At 40.5% G+C, this 25218-nt stretch overlaps 1 protein-coding gene across 4 annotated transcripts in view; it reads left to right on the top strand.

The window, feature by feature from the left end:
- GAS2 (growth arrest specific 2) overlaps positions 1-25218 on the top strand; it is a 150359-nt gene that overhangs the window by 3240 nt on the left and 121901 nt on the right. Inside the window, exon 1 of one of the 4 annotated variants that reach the window (XM_024214848.3) lies at positions 15957-16220. The exons of 1 other annotated variant lie outside the window; for it this stretch is intronic. The gene's annotated coding sequence lies outside the window, so the exon portion shown is untranslated. Of the gene's footprint in view, positions 1-15956; positions 16221-17434; positions 17612-25218 lie in introns of those variants that run through there. 2 more of the 4 variants (XM_024214846.3, XM_026651315.2) reach the window with 2 other exon arrangements.

Below are 25218 nucleotides of genomic sequence, written 5' to 3'. Positions count from 1 at the left end.
TTGCCTAGTTAGTATATATGTATGTGCATGATGTATACACACATAGACACATGAATACACACACACACTGGATAGAGATTTATTTTTTGTGCAATAAGTTTCTCAGTGTCTGTTGTTTCCATTTTCATCTCTCCAAAGCTTTTATGTGAATTCTTCCAGCACGTTTCTCATTATTCTCTCAACCTTTCCTCTGCTGGATGGCTGGGGTTTCCAGACATATAACCTGAAATGTCCTGGGAGAATTTACATAAAAACAATAAAGCCAAGGAAATGGAAACCACAGGATATATACATTTTTTCAATCTTTGCTAAGAAGATCATTGGTTCATATTTACAAAGGAATTCAATTTTCCATTGTGAAGCAAATGTGGGGGAAAAGGGATGGCAGAAATCATTAGGGCTGGCATTTGTCTCATTACTTAAGTGAGTATTCTGATGGTGAGGGTTGTATGCTAATCTCATTAATGATTAAAGGGTTTCACATGCATTATTTGCAGCACATTAAGAAGAATGTACTGTGAAAAATCATATAAATGATTGTCTCAAGCAATATTAATGCATAGCTTGGAAGGTAGGGTTGATCTGTCTCCCCTCCCCCTCCCCCCCCCTTTAAGGAAAGTTTAAGGATTTTTTTTTAATCATTTGCTAAATATAGTGGAGTGGTGTTTTTCTATTCTCTACATTTAGCATCTTCTGAAGTCAAATAGATTAAAAACTGATACAATTGTGCAGGGGGTAAGTAATGTGATATAGAGTCTCTAGGTTTCCAGTTTGAGTTGAGCAGAGATTGGTAATAACCAAAAGTTGTTACTGTCCTATTGTTGTGTCCTCATGTTTACAACATTATTCTGGTGGACTCTGTCTGATACTCAAGGGACAGGTGTTCACATCACAGAAACCACCACCATACTGGCACTTCCCAGATTGGGGAAGTTTTGTTTCTCTTTTTGTGTATATTACTTGATTTGATTTTTGTTGATAAAGATTCTCTCTGGCTGAAAGACCTGACTGTCTCTGGGGGCGTTTTGTTTCTATTCAAGCTTACAGGCCCCTTTCCACTTAGAGTTTTTACAAAGTTTTGGTTTGGGGAGGGGTTTAGTAGATAGATTCAGGCCCTATCAGAAAACTCTAATGCTCAAATTACATGGAGTGGGTTGATTCTAGACAAATTTTCCTGCTAATATGCAAGACAGGGGTGTCTTCTTTCTCACCTACTTGTTTGATTGGCTATTGAGGCACTATCTCAGATCATTTGAATTAACCAAGCTGTGACAGCGTACCCCATAAGGCTTTATGGGTGGGTGTTTATAAATGTATGTATAATATAACTGAAATATGTTTTGTGCTGCCTGTGCCATGTAACATATCTCCGTAAAGGTTATGGTCTACTATATTTATTCATCCTTTGTACATATATACCATTTTCTACTTGAGGTTAAGAATATGGGCTGTATGCTTGCTTGATTTTTAAGTAAGCTTGGTGAGGCATTTGGTCAGCTTCTTTAGGAAGGAATTTGCCAGGTTAAGTACCTGATCGGGAAACACTTGGAGAACAATGCATCTTGGAATGCTCCAATCCACATAAGAAGTCTTCCTGGAGACATGCAAGATACCATGTGGACAATGGCGTCGGCCTGTAAAGACTGAGTCATGCAGGGGCACGTGACTTGCCCAGGTGACTCCAAAACTCCATCTTGGAGCTGGACTTTGCATAGGAGGGAGGAGGGAGGTCTCCTCCCACAAGAGAGAGTCTATTTAAACCTGGGGGAGACCCCTCCATTTGGTCTTCAGCTGGCTAAAGAAGGAGCCTCTCCACCCCCCCAGGATACTTGAAGGAAACTAAAACAAAAAACAGTAACTACAGGGGTTGTGAGAGATTGCTGGACCCAGGCTAAAGGGAGATTAGCCTGTAAAAGGGAGCATTCTGGAACTGGTGAGGAACTTATCTGTATTTAGTTTAATTAGACATAAATTTGCGCATTTTATTTTACTTTACTTGGTGACTTACTTTGGTCTGTCTGTTACTACTTGGAACCACTTAAATCCTACTGTCTGTATTTAATAAAATCACTTTTATTTAGTAATTTACTCAGAGTATGTATTAATACCTGGGGGAGCAAACAACTGTGCATATCTCTCTATCTGTGTTATAGAGGGCGAGCAATTTATGAGTTTGCCCTGCATAAGCTTTATGCAGAGTAAAACGGATTTATCTAGGTTTAGACCCCATTGGGAGTTGGGCATCTGAGTGCTAAAGACAAGCACACTCCTGTGAGCTGTTTTTGGGTAAACTTGCAGCTTTGGGACAAGTAATTCAGACCCTTGGTCTGTGTTGGAGTCAGACAGGAGTGTCTGACTCAGCAAAACAGGGTGCTGGAGTCCTGAGCTGGCAGGGAAAACAGGAGCAGGGGTAGTCTTGGCACATCAGGTGGCAGCTCCCAAGGGGGTTTCTGTGATCCAACCCGTCACAGTGGCGTAGTCGGCAGGATCTGTGCACAGCTGATTGCTTTGAGATACTGGTAGTGATTTTAAGTAAGTTTTAAGTGTGGTGGCTGGAGAACAGATAAAGTGGTTACTGGTTTGTTATTTTCTGTTTGCTTATTTCGGGAAAGGGAAGTAGGAACAGAAAAGGAAGCAAAATAAGTAAAACGGAAGATCAGAAGAAACTAAAACTGCACAGGGTACAAATTGCCCAGAAAAGCTGAACGCTGGGCACTGTAAAAGTCTTTGTTAACTAAGAATCCCCTGAGCTGAGTGCATCTCAGTTTCAGTAAACTGCAGAGGGGTTGTGGCCCAGCACAAGAAAGCAGGACAATAAGTACTAGTGACGCTGCTAATAAACTAAAGCTGGCCAGGCTGGTAGCAAAAGAGAAAGAAAATGAACATAAGAGACGGCTGGAACTAAGACAATTAGAAATTAGTGCCAGGGAGGCAGAACATGCAAGGGAAGAGGCTGCCCACAAGAGAGCTATGGAGGCGGAGGCAGCGAGGGCGGCAGCGAGAGCGGAGGCAGAACATGCAAGGGAAGAGGCTGCCCACAAGAGAGCTATGGAGGCAGAGGCAGCGAGAGCGGAGGCAGAGACAGCTGCCCACAAGAGAGCTATGGAGGTGGAGGCAGCGAGGGAGCGAGCGGCGGCAGCGAGGGCGGAGGCAGAGGCAGCTGCCCAGGAGAGGGCTATGGAGGCCCAGAGGGAGGCCCAGAAACATGAACTAACTGTTATGGAGTCGAGGAGACAAAACCTTCCCCCTGCTGGCTCCACTTCCCCAAAAATCCACAAATGGGAGCGACTATGTCCACAGTATGACGAGTCCAGCGATATCGCCGAATATTTCATCACCTTTGAGAGACTGTGCACCCTCCATGCCATCCCTGAAGATCAGAAGATGACCACATTGATAGCAAAATTGACTGGCAAAGCTCTGGACATATTCAATAAGATGCCTATTAATGATGCTTCAAACTATGGTAAATTTAAGGAACTGGTTTTAAAACAGTTTCAGGTTACACCTGAAACCTACAGGGTTAAATTCAGGAGCCTTAAGAGGGGATCTGGATTAAGTAATGTGGCTTATGCCAATAAAATAAAAAATTTGGTAGATAAATGGGTGCGGGGGAGAGGCATTACCAGCTTTGAAGGGATGTGTGATCTGGTTACTCAGGAACACTTCCTGAATATGTGCAGTGATGAGGTAAAACAGTATTTGTGGGACAAAAAGGTAAATGCAGTGGGTGAATTAGCTGAGTATGCTGACTCTTATGAACAAGCACAAGCTGCAATCAAACATAAACCACTGGTGGAGGGGTATAAGGTTGGGGGAAAGCAGAATCACCGTTTTACCCCTGGGTCTGGGAAAAAGGAGGCTGGGCAGTCACCCCCCCATTCTCCTGTTACTCGTCCCAAATTTCCTGCACAAGCAGAGGATCCCAGACGGTGCTTTCACTGCAATTCCCCAGGGCACCTAAGAAGTAGCTCTCCCAAATTGAAGAAGAATAAACCTCCCTTATCCCATGTTAGCTCGGTTGCCTTCAGCCCTGAGGCCCCAGAGGGCACCCCCACCTCTTATCACACCAGCTTGGAGGACATGGGGCCCAGTGAAGCGGACAGGGAACACATCAAGGTTGTCAAGATCGATGGCATGAAGTGTCTGGGATGGAGGGATACGGCGGCTCAGTTCTCTCTGGTTCGACCGAGTGTGGTCCCAGATGCCAGTGTTCTGACGGGGCAGATGACCCACATTAAGGGGGTGGGGCCGCAGAGGTTCCCTGTGCCCCTGGCTAAGGTTCATGTGGAATGGGAAGATATGGAAAGGGATTTACTGGTGGGGATGCTCGAGGACATCCCCGTGGACATAAGCTACTAAGGGTATGTCTACACTGAAGTTGGGAGCGAGCCTCCCAGCCCGGATAGACAGACTTGTACTAGCAGGGCTTGAGCTAGCATGCTAACAATAGCAGTGTAAACATTGCAGCTTCAGTTGCAGCTTTGGCCTTCAAGCCTAAAGGGTCAGGTGCACGTGAGAGCATTAGCTGCAGCCCGAATTGAAATGTTCACACTGCTGTTTTTAGAGTGCTAGCTTGAGCCCTGCTAACATGAGTTTGCCTACCTGGCCTGGAGGCTGGCTCCCATCTTCAGTGAAGACATATCCTGAGGTAATATCCATTAGGATGGCTGTCATAAAGTAATATAGGTGGATGATATGCTTTTTGTTTTGGTTTAATCAGTAAATTTCATACACTCCATAGTTTGGACCCTGCTCCTGTTTGATGATTTCTTGGGTTACAGAATTAAGTATCATAAACCAGAATTATTGCCCATAAACCTTCCCCCTGGTATGCATTTGAATTTGACCCCAAAGAGATTCAACTATGTAGTTGTCAAGAAATCTTTGAGAGTATCCAGCCTATTCTATCTGAACTATATGCAAATCACTCCCAGCATTCTTCAAGGCCTAATTAATTGTTCTGAGCTTCTGGTTTGCTAATGGGAAGAGTAAACCTTTCCAAAGTTGAAGTCCTGCCCAGACTTTATTTTTTTTTTCAACATGTTTCAAACCTGTATTTTCCCTGAGCTACACAGGATGAGCCTGATTTTCCTCTTGCTTGCTCCATTTTTACTCTGGCATAAATCCATTGGCTTCAATTAAATGGTTCCTGATTTACAACAGCATAATTAAAGGAGAAGCAGGCCCAGGGCATTCTCAAGGTTTATCTAGAGAATTAAAAATGCTAGGTATTATAATTATTATCATCCCTCGGTGTTACATCATGGGAATTTTTTAAAACAACAAAACTAATAGTTTCACAACATACAAGATCTCTAAGCATAAAAAGAGGAAAGCTACTGTCTAAAATGTATCACCAATAAATCCTGACCATGAACCAACTCAATAGGTTTGTGGAGTCAGTTTTGTTAAATCCTTCACAGAATTCCTGCATTTCAGATGCTCAGATGCACTCGTTTTCCTTTGAGCTTCCTTAAAATTCTCAAGTTCTCACAGTACCTAAGCGTACTGTCTTCTGGTGATCACTTATCCTGATGTCTTGCACTCCTAACGTGTTCTTGAGCTGCTCATTCAGACCCGTAGGGATCACTTCAAGTGCCCCTGTAATCACTGGGATCGTATTTATTCAAGTTTTCTATAACCATTCCACTTTGTGAAAGAGTTTTTCATACCTTGCTATCTTCTCTACTGGTTTTTATTTTATTGTTATTGTTATTATTTATTTTATTAAGAAAGGCTCAGGTATAGTGGATCACCCTGCTCAATTTATTATTTTATCATTGGCCAGTAAGACATAGCTTTACAGCCAGAATGGTAAGGCCAGAAATGTGAATCACCAGGCATGCCCAGCCAGACCGTTACATATTTTGCTATATACATTTTGTTTCTTCTCTTCAATTAGGAACAAAATTACAGGTTAACCCATACTTTCACACACATAATCTTTGGCACAGAGTTCAAAGGGTCCTTAACAAGTGTTTATTTCCTCTCTTAGGGCTTGTCTACACTCACAGTCTGCAGTGGCTGCAGCTAAGCGGAAGCACTTAGTGAAGACATTACCTATGCTGACAGAAGAGCTTCTTCTGTTGGTGTAGGTACTCCACCTCCCCAGGCCCAGGGGTAGCAATGTTGAGAGGAGAAGCCCTCCCAATCGGCGTAGCACTGTGTGCACTGGGCCCTCGGGTTAAATTGGTATAACTACCTCGATTAGTTATACTGACATAAGTTTGTTGTAGAGACCAGGGCTTATTCTCACCTACATTATCTCAGACTTTCCTTCTTCTTTATGAAGCACTGGGCTATTATACACAGAACGCCTCAAATTCTGCTACCTTTCAGGTCCTGTCTTTTGTCCAGAGATCCTCAAATTCTCTGGTAGCATAGAAATGTACTATACAAGGAGCATTTGAAGACTGGTTACTTGTTTTTGTAATGACAGCACTATTAGTACTTATCCAGCTTATACAGATATCTGGTCTGAATATCAATAAAGAGCAAATCCACTTGGGTCCCAGTGATTTTCACCTATTCACGGTATGAAATTATGCACAGGGTTCTTATTCAAACTGGTAGGGTAATTATTAATTTGATTATTTTTAGAAACTCTTTGTCATGGTGTCTTGACCCATGACAAATAAAAAATGTGCAACATACTAAATTAAAGGGTTGCCCTGTCTTATTTTCCAGTATACCTGCAATATTTACAAAGGGTAAAGCTCTGGCTTACTATCTATGGCTTTCTCTTCTCATTGTTAGTTTTGAACGTCTGGTTTTTAGGTTGGTCTGAAATTTGAGCTTTTCATAGTCTCTCAAATGTGCTTCAGCAACATGTGTCATTAATGAAGTGAATTGGGTAACTAGTCTCACCACTGTTTGTAATTCAGCCTATGACAAGCCCCAGGAAAGCAAGAAAGGCTCAGCCAGCTCTAATTAGGAAAACATGCCTAAGGCACAGTCTGTAGTATAAACAGAGACAGGACAAATCACTCACTAGAAGAAAACCAAAAGTGAGCATTTGGCAAAGATGTTATGCATTCATACCAAACAAGAAACCTGCTGAACAAAACAATCCCCACACATGGACATCAGAATGACTCACTGTCACAAGAATAAAGAACCATTGCCAGTGAGGGGGACTATGAAGAGGCACTAGAAGGAAAGATCCTATAGGGTGCTTAAATATATTTTATCAGAATAATGATTTCTAAGATTAAAAAATAAAAACTGAATCAACAGTACCAAAAGTATATTATTGTGCTTAGTATGAATATAATAACAATAATTAATAATGGGATGGCTTTAATCAGCAGCTACATATGCATTTGTCTAGGGCAGTGGATTTCAACCTGTGGGCTGTGGAACCCTGGGGGTCCACAGTCTATGTCTAAGATTTCCAAAGGGGTCTGCACCTCCATTTGAAAACTTTTCGGGGTCCACAAATGAAAAAAGGTTGAAAACCACTGGTCTAGAGTGTCACATTTCAGGGAATAGTGCAATAAATCTAGGGGAGTTCCACCAAAGGAAGCCATTTTAACAACACATCCATTGTGTTCTAGAAGACCATCATTAAAGAGGGGATTGTGGAATGTGGCAAATTCCTCACAACAAGGGGGATGCTGGAAGAAAGTAAAAGAGATAAATGAAAATAGATACTATTTACCAGCTCTATCTGAGAATCTCAAAGTATTTCATAAATACTACTTGGTAAGCCTCAAACACGCCTGTGAAGTTGGTACAGTAAGCATTTTATAGATTGGGATGCTGAGGCAAGTGGAAGATCAATTAAAATGACTTTCCCAAGATCACACGTGAGTTTTCTGTTTGGTTAAGACAGCAAGTGGCTGTCAGAGCCAGGATTATTCCCAGGTTTCCTGACTTTCCTGTTCTAACCACAGCATACTATCCTATATATGGACAGAGGGACAAAAGGAAGAAAGAGAGATAGAAGACCTAGGGAAGAGACAAAGAAATACATGAGGGAAGAAGACTATAATGAATAAATAATTAATAATAATGCATGGCTATTATATCATGATTTTCATTCATAAATGTCAAACTCCTTTACAAAAGATGGTTAGTATGACTATGCTTATTTTACAGATAGGGCAACTGAAACAAGGGTGAAGTGACTTGCTCAAAGTCACACAACAGATCAGTGGCCAGCTGGGAATGGGAGTCATTTATGTTCATGAAATGAGCTGGAGAACCACCTGTTTCATGTGACAATGTAACAGGGTACACACTGAGTGATGTTCTTTCCATTCAGAATGTTTTGAGTGATGCTTCTTTAATAGAAGAATGTAAAGGGTTGTTGGAACCAGAGCCTTCCCTGAGGTTTAGGAATGACTCTTTAAACTGAACAATTGGAGAAAGAAGGAGAAGCCGGGGTGTGGGGGAGAGGTGAGGGATGGGGGAGGTAAAACTGATGGCAGCAGTTTGTCTTTGAGGAGAAGACCGGGAATAGCTAGAGGAAAAATGAATAGAAAGCAGTGTGAAGTGTACCTGAAGAGCAGCATAAAGGTGATGAGAGTGTAGTGAAGAAAAGAAAAAGGGTAGATCAAAAGCAACAGAAAGAAAGTGAGGACAAAGAAAATAGTAGAGAAAGAAAGAGAAACAGACCTACCTGAAATGATAAATGTGCTCCTAATTCTCCTCATACTGCATTAAGGGACTTATTTTGCCTCTGCCTACATGGCCATAGAAGCCTGGCAGTGAAATGTCACAATTCTGCTGTGCAAAGGGGGCAGGGAAGTAGGGGAACTATACATACATAGTGGGTGTGCACTACCTCAGATGGTGTGGAACTCTCTTCCAGGAACTCCCCGCATGGCAGTGTGAAAAGATCAAGGTTCCACAATCAGTTTGCAGCTTAGAGGGAAGACACATCCCCATCCCTTCCACATATGCCCAACACATCCATGTGAGATCCTTGGGGTCTGCTCGGCTTAGCATTTGCTCTTAAAGGTATAAGAAGGGTTTGAATTGCTGACGGCCTGTTTAAATAAATATACTTGTTTATTTTTACCCCACTGAGTAAAGTCTTATAAATATAGTAATATTGTAAATATAGTAAAATACAAGGTGTCAGTAGCAATATGGAGGTGCTTAGGTTGTGACGACTCAGTGATGAATCCACAGCTTCCAGAATGGAGATTCTTAATCATCCATGCTTAGTTATGGCTCTTCCAGATTTGGGGCAGTGGCCTATAATTTAGCTCAGAATGTTCATGCTGATGAAAGGGTCACAAACTACAGGAAATAATCTAAAAATTAAAGCCTAATGCTGTTTTCACTCATGTTAATGGGAGTTTTTACCACTTATGTCATTAGAGGCAGAATGGGGTCCTAGATTACTATATATAGGGAAACTCAGCAAGAACTCTGCACTGGTTAGGCCTCAACTGGACTATTGTGTCCAGTTCTGGGCACCGCACTTCAAGAAAGATGTGGAGAAATTGGAGAGGGTCCAGAGAAGAGCAACAAGAATGATTAAAGGTCTTGAGAACAAGACCTATGAAGGAAGGCTGAAAAAATTGGGTTTGTTTAGTTTGGAAAAGAGAAGACTGAGAGGGGACATGATAGCAGTTTTCTGGTATCTAAAAGGATGTCATAAGGAGGAGGGAGAAAACTTGTTCACCTTAGCCTCTAAGGATAGAACAAGAAGCAATGGGCTTAAACTGCAACAAGGGAGGTTTAGGTTGGACATTAGGAAAAAGTTTTCCTAACTGTCAGGGTGGTTAAACACTGGAATAAATTGCCTAGGGAGGTTGTGGAATCTCCATCTCTGGAGATATTTAAGAGTAGGTTAGATAAATATCTATCAGGGATGGTCTAGACAGTATTTGGTCCTGCCATGAGGGCAGGGGACTGGACTCGATGACCTCTACAGGTCCCTTCCAGTCCTAGAATCTATGAATCTATGAAAAACAATTCCACATAAGAGCTCGTAAACACATGAAATAGGTTACTGGGAAAGAAATTGGAGGAAAGAGTTATTAATGAGTTTAAGAGAAACCTAGATTTGTGTCTGAAGAAAGAAAGAATTGAAAAGTAAAGCAAAAAAGCAGGAAGATGGAATTATGACCAATCAAAAGAGAGCAGGTGGTCAGGCAGAATGGGCTGTAAATCGATTACCTGTTCTTAAAAATTTGCATTCTTTTTGAACAATTCATTGTTTTTCGGTTATCCTTGTTCTGGAACAGTTGCTTACTTTTTAAAAAGCAGAGATCTACATGTGGATTATTTGTATAACATGATAGTGAAATGTGCTCCATGGCACAGCAACTCTCAGTTAACTCCTGTGGAAAACTAGCTCATCATTCCTTTCTAATCAGTCACAGTACAAAAAATGTCTTAGTTACGAATCATGTGATTAGCATTACAGGGAAAAATGTTATTATTTTCAACCTAAAGTTTTTCATTGGCTTTGTGATGGAATTTAACATCAAGAATAGATCTTCTGTGTTTCAATGTGTTCATAACTTTCAGTGTAGTTAACTAAGAAAGTCCTGTTTAATGGATAATATTCTCAGACAGAAAGTACTTTCTTAAAAATCATTAGTTTATGGAGTCTATTTTGACTTCAGTCCATGTAAGTAACTCCCATAGTATCAATGCAATGCTTGAATATGAAAAGTGAAGAGGACCCAAAAGAATACTTGTAATAGGGCCATGTATGGGTAGAGGAATCCAGAAGACCCTGTTCCAGGGAGTTGGATTGGACAAAGGCCCAGGAAATGGCCTGATAGCAATGAGAGGAAGCAGTCGCAGGGAATTAAGATTTGGATGGGGGAAAAATCCCAGGACACTGTTCCTTTAAGGGCCTGGGATGAGGAACCCTGCTGAGGGTGAAGCAGGGCTTTCCTCTCTTCCAGCTGATCAGGAGGAGCTCTCTGAAGGAAGGCAGTATATAAACTGCCTTCTCCCTCAGAATGGAGGAGATGCTGAAAGAGAAAGACGCTAGGGCCAAGTGTCAGCTAGAAAGGGCTAAGACTGATGGCTTTGGGTGGAGTAGAGTGAGGAGGTGGAAGAGCTCCGTGTTTGGCAGAAAAACCAGGGCTAAGTATGAACTTTTGTATCATGGTTATGGACTTTATTTTGGGACTCTCTGAGGAGTGTTTGAGCAATTTGTTATTAAGGACTTTGAGGGCTGTTTGAATCTTACTAAACTAGACCTAGGTGGAGGTGCTGTTAAACATAAAAGTGATGTTGTGGTGTGCTTAAGGGGCCTGAAGAGGGAGCTAGGAGGAGCAGGGTGCCTTCAAAGTGACCCCTGGTTATGAGGGGGTGCTCAGTAAATGACTGCCCTGCCACAATACAGGATAAGAAAATTATATTTCTATAATAAAACAGTGGTTTGAGAACATACTAAAATGAAAAAAAAAATACAAACCCAGTCATATCTTAAAAACCCATCAAAAGTCATATTACCCTCTAAGCAACTAAACAACATGGCTGTTGAACTCTTGTCCTCCTGTTACCTCCCCCTCCCCCTGTTGCTTTTTGTGTCCATAGTGGATAGATTCTGTCACCCGTAGTTATGTTGAGTAGTACTTCACTGAAATAAGCAGCCCCACTGAGTTTATTGGGGCTGCTGGTGGAATAAATTGCTACTCAGTGTGAGTAAGAGTGGCAGAATCTGACCGTTAGATTATAACATTTTATGAGCAGGAACAGGGTCTTCTATATGTTTTGTGAAGCACCTAGCAAGCTAGTAAGCATGTTAAAAAACAACAGTAGTAATCTGTGCAGATAAGGGTTTTCTTATTGTTGAATGGTTGCAAGAGCTATGGTACCTTAAATTATTTTGAGCCAATTCTAGAAGTGATAATGTCATAGATTACTGTGGTAAGCATCCATTTTCCACCATCCTGGACAGAATGTCGTACATATCTAGCCAGATACAGATCATCAGTCTCCTTTCTGTATTAGGGGAGGTTACGTAAGAGCATCAACATGAGTAGTGATGCCTTAATGAATACATCAAGTCTATGATAAAGATGAACCAATTTATTATTGTTGAGATTTGCAATTGTCAACACAATGTCATTTGGTATTTTTGCTCAGACTGTGTTCTATAGCAATGAATTCACAATTGTGACAGATAGCAATTTTGTGAAAGTTTTTGAAGTAGTTATAAATGATGTGTAAACTATACTTATAGAAAGTGTTTGTGGTAAAGCAAGTTTACACAATAAGAGGTAAATCATATTTCCTTATAGTGTCAAAATTGTCTGTAGATGTTATTCATAAAAATGTAAATTTTAGTGCAGAATTGATAAATGCTTATGAAATCAACATGTGCAATGGGTTTATAAAGACAATTTAACTTCTGGCATGCCTAGTTTTGCTGACAGTTGAAATGATGAATCCAGTTGTTACTTTCAATGTGTGACTGAATTCTTTTGAAAGTTTGCCCATTTTCAAAATATTTATATCTTTTCTTCAAGCTGCCAAACACAGAGATGACACATACTACCCTCGATCTGTTCATTCCTCTACTCTATTTAATGAAGATATAAAAATGCTGAATTCCCGTATGACCAGATGGGACCTCCTGCATGACACAGGCCATAGAACTTCACCTAACAATTCCTGCATCAAGATAAATACTGTAACTTCTGATTGAGATAAAGCTTTTATTTTAGAGGGAAAAAATACAATTTTGATTTAAAGACTCCAAGTGATGGAAAACGTATCACAGCCTTTGGTAACTTATTAATTACCCTCCCCTCCCATCACTTCAAATTTGTATCTTATTTCCAGTTTGAACTTTGCTGACTCCAACTTCCAGCCATTAGAGCCTCTAGTATAGATATCTTCTCCCGGTGTAGATAATTATAGACCATGATCACGTAATCTCTTAACCTTAGCCATAAGTTTAATAGTTGGAACTACTTTAGAAGAATATAAGGCATGTCTTCTAGACCACAAATCATTTGTATAACTCTTCTCTGAAACTTTTCCATTTTTTCAACATCCTCTTAAAAATGTGGACAACAGAACTGGACCCAATATTCAAGTGGTGGTCTCACCAATACCATACTCAGAGGTAATGTCACCCTTCCTATTCTTAAAGTTATGTGAATGGCCATGTATGGTACATATTGTCCTAAATGTGGTGGTAATTTTCACACAGAATAGCAATAATTGAAATTGAGTGTGCATTGACTAAGACTTTGTGCAGAACCATAGCATCCCCTCACAAGCCACTTTCTCCTCAGGCCTCTCCAAGCCCTGTTCACTCTGCTTGCTACCCTCTCCCTATAGTTACCCTTCCCCTTGATGCCCACTCATCCCCCAGGGTCCTTTGGTGGTGGTCTGTGTCTGGATGTTACCAAAATGAGTGCATACAGTTGAATGTTTTGTGGGACTATGGTTGTTCAGCTAGAAGGATCCAAGGAAATGTGAAGAAAACAGGACAAAATTTCAAAAGGAGAGCATTTTTATGGTTTCCTCTGCAAAAGTTAACAAGTTAACATAAACTTACACAGAAAATTCAATGATTCTTTGATAAGCTACTGTGTTTAATTTAGACGCTAAATTCAGTTATTAAAGTAGGAAACAGAGATTTTAGTCCTGACCTTTAAGTGCAAATCTCAATGCACTCATAATTGTGGTGTCACTACCGATGGCTCCAAAGTATATGTATAATGTTGATTTCAGATGCATGCTTGGTAGTTTGTTCCAACCAGTCCTTCTTGGATAGGGTTTAAATTGTACAGGTGTTGTGGATTTTAACTGTTGTACAGTATGTTGCATATTCCCCTTCTAGCATTTGAAAATTCTTTTCCAAGTGATGATGAGTAATCATAGCAACTAAAACAATAAAAGTATAAAAAAGATTAAATATAGTCAAAACTCTATGAGAATGAATCATCCTTTATTACCAACCAGGGGTGCTGGAACAATTTTTATAGTGGGGATGCTGATCATGGAAACCATGTATTTGGTATTAGTTCTCGGCTCTTTGAGCTAAGATCAAGTGTCAGTAGTCTCTTGGTCTATCCAAGGTCGTGATCAAGTGTCTTGATGTTTTTGGTCTTTTGGCCTTGAGATGAAAACCTTGTCTGTGTTTCTGGGACCTTGAAGTGAAAAAATTCCCTATATTACTACTTCAAGCCAGGGAGTGCAGCAGCACCCCTAGTTCCAGGACCACTGCTACCAGTTGCAGATCTTGGAATGTTTGGTATACACTCTCCATATGAAGGAGGTGTCCACATCTCATTCTGGCTAGAAAGCCTTTGCACTACTTTTTTGAACCTTTCCATAGTCATGTATACAAATGTGCATTTGACTTTTTAATCATTTAAAATCTGGAGTAGGCTCAGAGCTTGAGTCCATGTGTAGGATTTCTCCTGAATATAGTAGGAAGTCATGTGCTTTGAGGATAGTGCAGGCATGGAAGACTCAGCTAGATACACAGAACATTTTCTAAATGGAATGTTTTTAAAGTTTTCTATTAGATGACAGCAGGTCATTCATCAATACAGTGGTACTGGAAAGTTCTTTCTCAGCTCAAGATGGTTTTTAAGACTGAATTGATATGGAATATAAATGTTGCTCATTATTCTTTAAAATATTGTTTCTCAAGGTCACATGAAGTCTTTAACTTCACTTTACTTGTCGTCAGATTTTTATTTTAATTCAGTATTTGTTCTGTTAGTCTTTTCCTGGGCATAACAATGTGGAGTTTTGAAGGCTATGCACAGTTTTGGAGCTTTCCAGGATCTTGGACTAAACAAAGAAGAGACTGCCCCCAGAACATCCATCCCAAGTTTTACACTGTAAATGCTGAGCAAGGACTTGAGGAGTTAATGATGTGCAGATACTTACACAATGGAAAAACGTCATCATAGTTATGTACTTCACCATGGAGTTTCAATGATTTGATGAAAAAAAACCCAGCTGAGCAGGTAATAGCCAATCAAATCAGCCAGGGTTAGAATAGCCAGTCAGGATACATTAATTTACATAAGGCCTCTACTTACTGATCAGCTGATTAGTTAATACTCAGAGTGCAGTAATTTGCTTACATAGGGTATTGAGAAATAACCATGCATTAATTATGCAAATCAGATTTCCCAGCTCATCAGAGTGAAAAAAAATGCATTACTGAGAAATAAGGGTCAGTATGAGCTGCATCTCTCCACTCTGACTGGTTAAGACAATTCCGTTTCAGTATAGTGGTTCATAGGGGATAGAGCTATTAAGTAGTATTATAAAAGAAAAATAATTGTGTGCTGTTCATCTGGGGCTTTCTTATGGACAGCGATAACATGATGCCATTAGGAAACTCAACAAGACAATAATATCCATCCATTCACAAGGTGAAGCAGAAGTTTGAACATCTGTTTCCCTCTATTGAATTCATGAAAGGGCTTCTCTGCACATACAAAAAATGGACTAATAAACAACAGTTGGGGAACATTATCTCTGTCGTTTACCATAACATTGAAATATACCGAATGCAATAAAAGTGGGGTGGGTATTTAAACAGCTTTCCAAACAAAACACCTCACCAATTAGTAGATCTTTTAGAAGTGTAACATTGAGTTATTAATGTATCTATTTTAATTTAAAATATATTATAGAAGAGCATGAAATCTTGTGGGAAAACGTGTAATTAAAGGTCATTATCAAAAACACAATGCCCACAAGATACAAAGCTGAAATTATGTCACCTTGGGCAGCAAAAGCAAACGGTTTATAATATAAAATGGTGCTAGTAAGTGCTTAAAAAAAAATCCTATCCAGCAATTTTTGGGGGAAAAAAGTTTAAGCTTAAAATATGGGATCTTCCTCCACCCCTCCCACCCCCACCATAGTTTTGGAAAGGGAATAATAATAAAAGGAACTTTGGACCTAAGCGCCAAGTTCCTGCCAAGGGCTTGTAATACAATATCTCAGAGTTTCAAGGGTAATTCAGTGTCAATTGCGCTTGCAGTCCCCCAGAAAAAGTAAGCATTTAACTTCCGTTCAGTCTATGTGGACTGATGAAATGTAGGAAATCTGTTTCTGGAGGGGGGGAAAAGAGAGAGGTTTCCCAAAGAGAACACCAAGTGGAGCGATCAGAAGTATGAAGAGTGGCAGTGCTGCTGCTGGTGGTGTGCTCAGGCTGGGAGAACGGGACGGGCTGCAGGAGGAGAAGGGCTTTGTGGCATTGCAAGAAGAAAGTGAGTGAGATTTCTTCCAAGCAAGCGCTTAAGGAGTGCGGGGTGAGGCATGCTGGCCACTAATAAATGGCTAACGCGGGGAGAGAGCTCTGCTAACTGCTACTGCAGTTAGTGCAGGCATTTGGCTGCATGTACAGAAGTCAGAGCCCGGGCTCCTTTAAAATGTGTTTGATTTGGTTGTTTGTTTCACGGTTGCATTTGAATTGAGAGAGAGAGGGGTCGGGGGATTTAAGCAAGAAAACGATTATTTCCCTTCAGCCTGTCACCTTAGAGTGGGGTTTCTTTTGTTTTCTTTCTCTTATCTTGAAATTGCAAGAAATCTCACCTCCAACGAGTTGATTAATGGATACAGCAGGGGAAACTGCTTAGAGCGCTGCAGCAGAGAGATAGGCAAGGGACGGGGAGAGCTGGGCTAGGAAGTTTGCAAATTGCAATCGGTGCGCTCCTGCACAGGTAAAAATCTTTCGTTTGCCTACTAACTGGGGAAGCAATTCCCCCCGGGACGATCCGGAGTTTGAAAGTCTCACGGCGGCAAAGTGGCGGCGGGGGGAAAGCAACGTTAATGATTTGAGAATCATTATTTCCAGTTCAGGAGCCTGCCAGGGTGCAGCCTCTCCGCGCGACTAACACGAACGCTTTTGAATGCAGATAAACCTTCCATGAATGTTTGCATTGTCTCTCCTTTAATGAGCCGGAGTTGGGAAGCTGAGTTACACACACCCACGGCAAAGCCATCAGTCCGGGTTTATATGCATGGGCCCCGAAGAGAGCAAACTAATACTAATCATCCAGAATAGTATGGATCAGACGGTGAGCTGCTCACTTACTAGGGTTCGGGCTAGGGGTGAGTGCTTGGCAACAAAATATTCAGAATGATCCCAGGAGGAGAATATTTTTGCCTTAGTTGCATTGCATGAAAGTCTTGTAAATGTCTAGCGCACCATTCGGGACCCTTCTCTGTTTTGTGTCTGCTCTTACCCCGTTCACCAGCCCTCGAGTACTATGGCTGGAAGAAGAGGGAAAGGTAGGTTGTTTATATATGACCGCACTGTCCAGTGGAAATAAAATCAATCTGCATCAAACGCAGGAGCAAGTGTTTGGTGGGCGGCTGACAAACTATAGTGCCATCACTCTGCCCCCAGAGCTAGGCCACTGGAATTAGGGCAATCTTGACACCCCCAAAGGACTGGCAGGACAGCTAATTCTAAACCGAGCTCTTTTCCTTTGCCTTCTTTCTCACGCAATAGACACAACCAGCAGAAGGGCGGGCAGGCTTTGCCTTTTAGGCTGGGATCTTCTGGTTGCGCCACAGATTCATCTTGTTTTTAGAAAGGATCCATTCCCGTTCGAGGAATGCTCTCTCCTTATTGCAGCCATGCGGAGCAGCAGGGCGATCGCCTAGCAGCATGGCTTGCTCTGCCTGCGTGTGAAAGGTAAAGGAACTGAGAGCATTCTTTGCTAATATCTGGGGCAGACGCATTGTAGCCTTCCTCCCGGCCAGCTCCGGAGCACGTCTGACATTTCTTTGAAATTGCGCGGGGGGGAGAAGGTACTTTTATTTCAGTCTCCACGCACATTAAAGCTTGGATTGTTTCTTCGCTGCCGAGCCGAGGCTGTGCCAAGTGTAATGGTTTTGTGATGTGGATTGTGATTTAATAGGAAATTAGCTGACATTCCTAAATTCATTTCATATGGTACAATAGGCCATCTGATGAGAATTACATTGTGGAACCCAGGTTGGAACCTCAGCCAAACCGTGATGAAGGAGGTGAGGCGGTGTGGAACTAGCATTGCTTCCAGCCACCCAGCTCTTACTGACTTTCAGTGGGACCTAGGCCCCTGAATCACTTAGGTATTTTTTTCAAAAGCCCCTATGTTCTTATTATAATTTGATCAGAAAGGAGACAGGCTTAACATTAGGGCCACCTGTCCTGCTCCCATATTAGTCATTTTAAGCTTGGCCATTGATTTCATGGGAGCAGGCCTAGCAACATTTAAGAATTAAATTAAGAATTAAATGCAAAGTCATAGGAGCTGGTGATTATTGGCAATAAACCCACATTATTCTGCACAAAGTGGCAGGTATTTAAAAAATAATTAAACTCATCAGGCAAACCCCTATTAAAATTTGCTATCTGTAATACATATTAGCACTTCTTTAGCTAATGGAGACTAAGATTTAGATTTGACCTTTCTGTACAGAGTTTTTTAACTATCATTTTGATTAGGCAAGTAGAAAAATGAGGAGTAAGGGCTAGACCCTGCAGTCCTGCAAGTCAGCTATCAAGATTTTTGCCTGCCTTAGGATCATTACCTAGAACATATAATTTTATGACAAAGTTAATATCAAACATTCCTAAAGCTTTGTTATTATGTGTGTGAGAGAGACAAATGACATTCCTGCTTTCCTTTTGGTGGAACAGACATTTAGCAAGACAGCAACATTGTCTTTGGTAAAAACAGTCTTTAAAATTCCTAGGCTTTCAGTAACCTAGAAAGATATATTTTTTTTAAAGTTAATTTGTTGCTGGCTTCAAACCCAGGGTCTTATAAGTTCAAAATATCAATATACAATCCTGTGCCAGGTTCCAGATACACATTTTAAGTACAGTGCACATTTGTATCCTGTATGTTCATAACACAAGGGACAAAAGCTTCTTGTGAATCAGAGTTTACTTTATCAGTCTAGATCACATTTTGATGTAAGCCCTTAAAAATTCTAATTGATTAATGAGTTTCAGATGGTGGTTCCCCTCTATTCCCCCTCCTTTTTAACATGTACAGTATACTCCAAGCTAATCTGGGAGAGCACCAGAAACACTGGGCTAAATTAGTTTTGTATAGTTATAAGGATAATAAAGTAACTAGAAAAAATGAATTTATTACAAAAATATAATTTTGCTTTCTGCATCTGTGCAAATAGGTTTTATCGTATTAATTGATGTAGTTAGAAAAGACAATTAAAATTAGTGTTGTAACCATCTTGGTCCCAGGATATTAGGAGACAAGGTGAGTGAGGTCCCATAAAAGATACTACTTCACCCACCTTGTCTCTCTAATTAAAATTAGAGATATGTGTACTTAAAATAATGTAGGTAAGAGTGACATCTAATTTCTTATAGAAGGTAAAATTCTTTAAGGGTCCAGTAAGAATAATCTGTCATGGCAGCAAAATCAGAATTGGATAAGTATAGTCTCTATTATTTCATAAGAGTTAAAGGGTACAATGAGAGCAATTATTGTGGTACTCTATAGTAAGTCAGAGCATCTTAGAAGTCAGAGATGACAAGACCGATTAGATCATATATAGTCTATCCTTGCCAACATCTGATTGTTAACTATATTTTATTTAGTGCTATTTTTAGTCCAGTGTCTCAAGTGATGGAACTTCCCCTACTTCCCTTGGGAGATTATTCTACTGTCTAGCAGATCTCGCTACTGGGAAGAATTTCCAGACACTAAGGAAAACAATTACATAAATTGTTGTTTACCTCTGTGGCTCTCAGGAAGATCTTAATCAATGTATATATTAGGAACAAAACAAAAGATTATTTCAAATGCAGCATTTAGTCTGTAGACTAATCTCATACATATTCTGAGTCTGCAGGACCATAAGCACTGGGCAAAGGACAACTTGTAGTTTTGTTTTTAATAACATTAGTAAGATCAACTTTTCAAATGTGGGTGTTTAGATTTCACCTGCATATTTTATGCTCAAAATCATTGTGTATGCAAAACCTGTATTTGTTCTCCTGAAAGCAATGATTGCATGCAAGAGACCCCATTTGTGTGCAGGTTCATGTTTGCTTACACAAATACACAAACAGACTTTGTGTTTGCAATTTATGTACCCTAATGATGAAAATTTGATCTATTAAAATCTCTAATTTTTAATATCCTCTTTTGCTAACCCCCCAAATATGTAGTTATTTGCATATGCTTATTTCAAAATGAGTGAACCAATGCGCCAAACAACACTCTGAAATTCTGCTAAAGGGCCAGAATTTTGTTCTTTTCCATCCCTTTCTTGATGTGATTAGAACTAGCAGGGAGATTCAGCAGAGATCCATGCCAGATACTCATGAGCTCTGCTTTGGCTTTTGATCCTCAGTTCTTCTCCCTTTCCAAAATGACTGCTATCCAATACCATTACCTTCTCTCCAAGTCAGCAGGAGTTTGAGAGAGGGACATCAGCTGCAACTGCAGACAAAGGCAGTGTACGCTGCTTCTGCACTGGCTACTCACTTCCAAGATGTTTTCCCACTGTTACCAGTGACTGTGAAGCTACTGCTGAGTTGTGTATCATGTGAACCTTTTACTTTATAGTATAGTTTGCTGCTTCTGCAGCTAGTAGGCTTTCCAAACTCTCATCTCACAGAGGAAATTTGGCTCACTAGCATAAACCCTGAGTATTTGTGTCCTATGCATGAAATTCACCCCTCTAATCCAGGACCCAGATGCAGGATTGCCACACAACCCTTCAACACCAGTTGTGCAGAACATGGGGGCCACTGGATCAGCATAAATTCAGATCTACAGTTCCTTCGATAGTCCTAGGTAACACCAGCTCACTTGCAAATTGACTTTCTGCATTGGTCCCACATAGGCTGAGTCAAGGATAGTAAGGGGGAGTTTAAGTACATCCTAACAATGGTATTGTTCCATTTCTAGATAGAAATGATAGGAATTATCAATAATAATGCAGAAAAGGCAGAAGTGTTCAATAAATATTTCTGTTCTGTATTTTGGAAAAGCAGATGATGTAGTCATATTATATAATAACACTTTCAATTCCGCTAATGTCTCAGGAGGATGTTAAACAGCAGCTACTAAAGTTGGATATGTTAAATCAGCAGGTCCAAATAGCTTGAATCCATGAATATTAAAAGAGCTGGCTGAGGAGCTCACTGGACCATTAATATTGCTTTTCGATAAGGCTTGGAACACTGAGAAAGTTCCAGAAGATTGGAAGAAAGCTAATGTTTTTAAAAGATGACCTGGTAATTATAGGCCTGTCAGACAGAGATTGATCCTGAGCAAGATAATGGAGTGACTGATATAGAATTATAATAAAGAATAAAAGGAGAGTAATATCATTAATGCCAATCAACATGGGTTTATGCAATAGTGATCCTGTCAAACTTTTTGATGAGATTAGAAGTTTGGTTGATAAAGGTAATAGTGTGGATGTATTATACTTCTGTAAGGTGTTTGACTTGGTACTGCACAACATTTTGATTAAAAAACTAGAACAATATTAAAATTACAATGGCACACATTAAATGGATTAAAAGCTTGCTAATTGTGATAGGACTCAAAATGTAATTGTAAATGAGAAATCATTGAGTGGAAGTGTTTCTAGTGGAACCTTACAGGGATCAGTTCTTGGCCCTATGCTATTTAACATTTTTATCAATGACTGTAAGAAAACACAAAATCATCACTGATACAGTTTGCAGATAACCCAAATACTGGAGGCATGGTAAATAATGAAGAGAACAGAGCAATCTGGATTACTTGATAAGATGGATGCAAGCAAACAATATGCATTTTAATATCACTAAATGTAACTGTATAAATCTAGGAACACAGAATGTGGGTCATATTTACAGGATGGGGACTCTATTCTGGGAAGCAGTGACTCTGTAAGAGATGTGTGTGTGTGTGTGGGGGGGGAAATGGTGGATAAACATCTCAACATGAGCTCCCAGTGTGATGCTGTGGCTAAAGGAGCTAATGTAATCCTTAGATGTATAACAGAGGAATCTCAAGTAGGAGTAGTGAGGTTATTTTACCTCTGTATTTAGCACTGGTATGACCGCTGCTGGAATATTGAGTCCAGTTCTGGTGCCCACAATCTAAGAAGGATATTGATAATTTGGAGAGGTTTCAGAGAAGAGGCACAAGAATGACTAAAGGATTAGAAAACATGCCTTGTAGAGACAGACTCAGAGCTTAATCTATTTTGATTACCAAAGAGAAAGTTAAGGGGTGACTTGATTACAGCCTATAAGTGTCTATATAGGGAACAAATATGTAATAATGGGCTCTTCAGTCTAGCAGAGAAAAATGTAACATTAGCTAGAAGTTGAAGCTAGACAAATTCAAACGGGAAATAAGCTGTATATTTTTAACAGTGAAGGTAATGAACCAGTGGAACAATGTATCAAGGGTTGTGGTGGATTCTCTATCACTGACAATTTTTAAATCAAGATTGGATGTTTTTCTAAAAGATACACTCTAGCAATAATTTTGGGGAAGTTCTATGGCCTTTGTTATACCGGAGGCCAGACTAGATGATCACAATGGTTCCTTGTGGCCGTGGAATCTCTGAATCTAGGCCAGCACAGACACCAGTTCCACGGCATGTAGCAGGTGCACAGTTACCCCATTCTGCTGTTCAGCGTACCCATGCAGCTTCATGATAGGCTTAAGTGGTGTAGAGAAACTTGTGGTAGGCCCTAGCACCAGGAATGAATTGGGTTAGAGTACCGAACACAGTCTCTATTTGGCTTGTGAAAATACTTCATTTGCCAAATACCCTTTTAAAATCTTGGTGTGAGTGTGGTTTTAATATCCTAACACAAATCTCCTGAATGGTTCTGCTTTTTGCAGCCCTGGATGCTGAAAACTTCTATTAATCCACAAAGCAAGTAGTGCACTGGTAGCCACAGAACAAGGTTTACCATACTGCTGCACTACTCTGTCTCACCTCTGACCTGGAAGGACAAACTCTAGGGGTGAGAAAAGAATTTGGGCTATGCACCTATTCAGCCCCTTACTCTGTCTGCTGAGACTGCAGACACAGGCTTTGATGTGAATGCCCATCCAGCACCAAATGGACCAAGACAACAAAATTCATTTCATGAAGGCCACTGAATAGCCTTCAGCTGGTAACAACTTCCAGTCATTGCTTACCTGTGCTGATTTGTAATGGTAATTGAAATGGTAAGAGGTGAAAGGTGCTATATCCCATTATTATTTCCCTATTTTTGATACTTATATGTCCCTCATTACTCCAGAGTCTGAGCACCTCACAGTGCCCCCTGTGGCAAAGGGAAGTGCTATTATCTCCATTTTATAGGTGAGGAATTAAGGCCTAGATCCTCAAAGGAAATGAATTCATTGAAATGAATGCGTGAGGTGCCTTAATACCTCTGAGGATCTAGGCCCAAGTGACTTGCTCAAGGTTCTAGAAGAAGTCTGTAGTGGAGCAGGGAATTCAACAAACATCTGCAGAGTCCTAGGGTAGGCCTTGGCCACTGGACTATCTCTCCTCTCTGTTCTCTCTTCTACCCACCTATGCTTTTTAATACACAACGTGTAGTATTCTTGGGGATTTTTGCAATAATAATTATTCCCAACAAAAAGCCAGAAGAATAACAGAAAATTGCTTAATTGACTCTATGGCTTACGCCCGATGATCGTTGATGAACATCAGCAGATAGTTTAAATTACATTGCTGGCAACACACTCAGTTGAGTTACAATACACAGAAAACTAAATGTGCCACTGTAAAGCAAAATAAAAACTTCACTGTTTGGTGGGAGCAAACAATGTAACTTTCTAGCTTGTTGAAACTGTTACGTGTCATTAGGTGTACTGTAAACTATCCTGAACTGAATTCTTTACCTAGACAATGAGCCTAAGAATTTGAGATGCCTTATTGCTGTCACAGAGGTGGGGGGAAAAAGGATTGCACTGCATCAATGTGACTTGCAGAAAAACAGAATGTAAGTAACGTTCTGTCCTAGCTTATGTCACTTTCAGAAGAGTAGTGGACGAAATTTGTTTCTTGGGGAGCAAGGCATTTTAGTGGTAAGTTTTTAAAATTCTTATGCGTGTCTGGTGATAGGTTCAGTTTCTTATAGAAAAGCTGACAGATTCCATAACCAGAGAAATTCTACTTGCATTTATACAAATTGATGTTAATGCTTTGTTATAGCTGATGTTATATCAATGGCTTTACTGTTAAAATACAATAATGTTTGGGGGCAAAATGCTAGTAACTTAAGGCTAGACTGTACAGTCCTTAATTATTTCAATGAGGGGAGGGATGAGCCAGTGCTAGACTGACTTAGGGGTTAGGATTCAGTTCCCTGCTCTGCCACAGACTGTATGTGTGACATTAGGGAAGTCACTTAGGGCATGTCTATTCTGTAATAAAAAACCTGCAGCACAGAGTCTGAGCCTGGGTCAGCTAACTTGGATTCACAGTGCTCGGGCTTGTGGGGCTAAAAATTGCAGTGTAGATGTTTGGGCTGGGACTGGAGTCTTGGCTCTGAGACCTGTCATAGGGGGAGAATACCAAAGCCAGGTCTCCAGTCCGAGTCCAAATGTCTACACTGCAATTTTATAGTGCCATGAGCCCGAGTGAGCTGACCCGGGTCAGCTGTGGCCATGCCATGGATCTTTTCTCACAGTGTAGATGTACCCTACATTTCTCTGTGTTTGAATTTCTTTTCTGTAAACTTGGGATAACAATACCTCCCTGTCTCACTACATAAATACATTAAAGATTGTGAGATTTTCAGATACTATGGGAATGGGGATCAAAATACAGAAAGTTCATTTCCCCTGAGCAAGGACTGCAGGATCCAGCCTTGGTTATGGCTGGGATTTTCAACAGGAGCTAGGTGCTCAACTCCTTTTGATTTTCAGTAGGATTTGGGTGTCTGTCTCCCTTAGGCTTCTTTGAAACCAACGTGTAGAGAAATGATACTAGGCAACATTTGGGCCGGTAATGCTAATCAAATGAACTGAGACAAGTGTTTAAGTGGAAGCCAGATATTTTAATCACACAGTCACTGCGGAGGGTTAAATTCAGTTTGGATGAACTTCCCAGATTTAATATGAGGAAGGTCAGTGTCAGCGCAAAAAAACCAATCCAAAAAACCAATAAAGAATTCCACAACTACCACTGGTACTGACAACTTGAAAGCACATGGTCAAACCTACCAATCTTCAGCCTTTTCTTTTAGGCTGATGTTATTCTCAAAGTGGTCATGGGTGTCAAAGGGAAGTGGTTAGCTGTGGGGGA

The sequence above is a fragment of the Terrapene carolina genome, unplaced genomic scaffold, assembly GCF_002925995.2.
Source record: "Terrapene carolina triunguis isolate 2854851 unplaced genomic scaffold, T_m_triunguis-2.0 Scaffold96, whole genome shotgun sequence".
In the NCBI taxonomy this organism is placed as follows: domain Eukaryota; kingdom Metazoa; phylum Chordata; order Testudines; family Emydidae; genus Terrapene; species Terrapene triunguis.
The sequence above is the reverse complement of the archived record's forward strand: the minus strand, read 5'-3'. Positions and strand labels throughout refer to the sequence as shown.